The sequence below is a fragment of the Callithrix jacchus genome, chromosome 5 (genome assembly GCF_049354715.1).
Source record: "Callithrix jacchus isolate 240 chromosome 5, calJac240_pri, whole genome shotgun sequence".
NCBI classification, from domain to species: Eukaryota; Metazoa; Chordata; class Mammalia; order Primates; family Cebidae; genus Callithrix; species Callithrix jacchus.
In genome coordinates this window covers 83,051,391-83,055,177 of record NC_133506.1, presented here as the reverse complement: position 1 = coordinate 83,055,177, position 3,787 = coordinate 83,051,391, and positions in this window count along the sequence as shown.

Sequence of the window (3,787 nt, the reverse complement as noted above, 5' to 3'; positions counted from 1 at the left end):
CATCAGAAATCTAATTTTCTTTCCAATGATGACTGCTTTGATGCTATTTTTGAAATGTCACTTTCTTTTTTCCCATTTCTCCCCTGATTTTTCAGGGCTCCTGCTCTGCTGGCTTGGCCAGTTCTTGGGGACTGAGCCGTTGTGCAGCTGTGAGGAGAATCTGCCCCTCTCAGGGTCCCCATGAGGGAAAAGGGTGGACCTGAGGATTTGGGGCTCCCGCCTTCCTGCCTAGGGTGGCAGCATCAGGCGAAGTAGGCGTAGAAGAAGATGTTGACGCACATGAGGAGGATGGCATTGAAGCCACAGACACGAGCCCAGAAAGCGTATTTCTGGGGCGTTTGGCCATCACCTGGTGGGGGTTGCAGAAGGAGAGGGACAGATGAGGGACACAAGGCCACACCTGGTGCCCCTGCCTTCAGCCCAGTGTCAAGGTGGAGGAGCACCTAGGGTCACCCACTTACCTGCTTTGGTTACCAACGGCAAGTCCCGAGCCAGGGTCCACCAGGTAAGGTTCTCAATCTGTAAGAAATGAGTGGGATAGGGATAGAGGTGGAGGGGTGGCAGGGTGGGGGTGACCCACACAGGATCAAAGGTTGGGGATGGCAAGATGGCAGCTTAGTTCAAAAAGAGATAGGGTGAGGGAGTCCAGGGCTAGAAAATTTGGAATCAGAGAGGGTCAGGGACCAGAATAGGACTAGAGTAATAAATTGTTGGGACAGAGTCAGGGGTCAGGGCTGCCTCACCTGACCACCCTGCGGGGGTGGGGTCAGCAGGCTTCCGACCACCACCACAACACCACTGAGTGTGAAGAGGGCGACCGCAAAGTGCAGGTAGTGCATGCTCCCCAGGATGGCCGGCCGCGTGTCTGGCTCTCCACAGGGTGGGGCCGGGTTCAGGAATTCCAGGACCAGCCTCGTAGCCCCCACCACCAGCCCTGCTATCAGGCCCCAGAAGGCCCCCTGGGGAGGAGGGAGGCAGGGCATGTGGGGCTACCGGAGGAGGACCAAGGCTCCCCACAGAGGCAGCAGAGGAGGACTGGAACAGACTGTAGCACGTCCCCAGGGAGACCTGTCCCCCGACACCCACCTGCTCGTTGGCACGTCGCCAAAAGATGCCCAGGACAAAGACTGCAGTCAAAGGGGGGGCCAGGGAGCTAGTCACTGACTGCATGTAGATGAAGAGCTGCCCGCTGTTGGAGCCCTGCAGGACGGGGATCCAGGCCACGCTCACGCCGATCAGCGCCACTATGACCAGCCTGTGGGTGGGTGGAAGGCAGGCGGAGGTGGGCCTAGGAGGCCCTTCCTCAGCCCTCTCCCACCTCCCCTGGTCACTAAGACTTGCATTCTCATCTTTCCCCTGCTTCCCCAGCTCCAGCCTCCTCCCTGGCCTCTGGTCCATGCCACCAGTGACCTGGCCAGTCCTGCCTTGCTCCAAACCCTTTGGCGGCTCCCTGCCTCCTGCAGGTGCAGCTCCTGACCCTCAGTGCTGTCTGCTCCTTCACTGCCCTGGGGTCTCTGCGGAGCCAACCCTTGGAGCTCTGTGCTGGCCACCCAGCCTCTACCTCTTGTCTCTCCTGCAAAGCACTTGCCCCAACCACTACAGGCAGATTCACCTGGTATCTACTTGTTTACTGCCTGCCTTTCCTTCCCCTCCCCTGCACATTAGCTCCTGCCCGCTTGTCCCCGAGGCCAAGAGCCCCCTCCATAGCAGGCACATGCTTCACTTGTTCATCCAACTGGTGAGGTGGCCACCTGCGTAGGACACTACCAGAGGATCTCCAAATGGGTAGAGTGGGATCTGGTGCCTACCCAGCATTCACAGCCCAGTGAATAAAACAGATGAGCCTGTCACCTACACGCAGGGCTGGGCTGGAGTAGCCCAGAGGAAACATCAATCTAGTAGGGATTCCAGGAGGAGGGGCCACCCCAGAGCCTTGAGGGGCATGGGACCCAGCTAAGGGGACAAAGCTGGGGCAGGACATCCATCTGCTCCTCACCTCTGTGTCCTGGGTCACAGTTGGCATTCCTCACCCCCAAGGTGGGTGGTGGGTGACTCCCTGGAACCCTGGCTGTGGTGGCAGGGGTGACAGAGGCTATGTGTGCAGCTAGGGTGGGTCCTCCCCACTCCTGTCTGCCTTCCTCCCTCCCTTTCTTCCCTTCTAGGCCTGAGGGAGAGGGTGGAGGAAGGAGGTGCCACCTTGATTAAGGCTAATTAAACCATAGCCGGGCAGGCAGGCAGGCGCTGCCCTCATCAAAGGCCCAGGCGGGCCTCCATTAACGCCTGCCCACCCCGCCCTCTGCACACAGCTCCCCCACCCAACACCAGACGCTGCATCTCTGTGCCAAGGCCAGGGCCACTCTAGCCAGGCCCTCACCTTCTTACCCTGCTTTCTTACCTGGCTGCCAGAGGACCCCCAAACCCAGAGGGTGCTCCTTCTGCCTGGAATGTCACTCCCTCCCACGCCACCATCAGGGTGGACAGTGCCCTCCAGCATCTCCCTGGGCTGCGGCCACTCTTACTGTGGAACCCCTTAAGGAGGGATGTCTGAGATCTCTCTGAGTCCCACACAGGATTTCCAGGAGGCTGTGGGCCCCATTTGTGCAATGAACAACTGAGAACACAGACGGGAGAGTGGAGAGGGCAGTGACGGAACAGCAGGGCCCAGAGGCAGGGTCATCTCTGGCCCCCAGCCTGTGATGGCTCTCCAGCTCCTCTCAGCTGGACAGGACCATGGCGGTCACCGGCATGGTCCTGCACCCGGCCCTCGATGGCCTCCTCTCCAGGCCTCTGCACTGTTGGTCTGCTCTCTGTAAGCCCTGCATCTCCCTGACCGAGGCCCTTGTGGGGCCATGTCACCCTGCCAGAGATCTGCGACCCACAGGGCCTAGGGGATGCCGCTCTGATGGTGGTATTCAGGGCAGGGGAAGCTGAGACGGCTTGAAGGGGCTAGGGGTGTTGGGGGTATTCCAGTGCTGCAAGAGGGAGGGGAAGTCGAGCTGGTCAGCCTGACACCTGGCACAAGGCCCCTTCTGCTCTACCCAGCTGGCAGCTGAGAGAACTGGGGTCCAGAGAGGGTGAGCAACCTGCCCTGTGGCATACAGCCTGTGCCCTGCTCCTAAGGGATGCTGAACACTAAGCTCACAGGCCTGGGGGGTTGGGGGTTGACTTGGCAGAAGAGGTGGGAAGGAGGGTCAAGGGCACGGGCGTCTGGGTGGGTGGGTGAGCTGGCACAGCAGGAAGCCAGGTTAGGACTTTGGTTGCAGGTGGGAGCCTGGGTAAGGAGGCCAGGAAGTAGTGGGCAGGGGACACAAGGGCCACTGGGCAAGTACAGGGGCTACCAGTGTCCCAGGGTCAAGACACATGCTGGGTGGCATAAGGGCATCCAGGTCCCAGTGCCCAGGATGCTGGACCATGGAGGGGCTTAGAGCAAGGTCTGGCTGCAGAGGAGATGCATGGTCAGAGAGGGGCAGGGTCTTCCCCAGGCCACACAGCATCTGAGGAGAGGCAGGGGAGCCAGACAGGGAGAGGTGGTCAAGGGTCTGAGTGCGCAGGACACGAAGACAGGGACGTGTCCTGTGCTGTGAGAGGTGGGAGGCTCCTTGTTTTGCAGGAGCCGTGAGCCCATGGATGAGCTCATTCGCACCTGCCTCTGGCATGTCCCAACAAGGCCCTTCCAACAGAAGCCTGGCTGTTTTGCATCCCCGGGATGACTGCCTGGAGCTCTGGAGCAGACCCCACCCCAGGATGGGTACCCTGGGCTCCTGGTCAGGGGATGCACCGTTGGTCA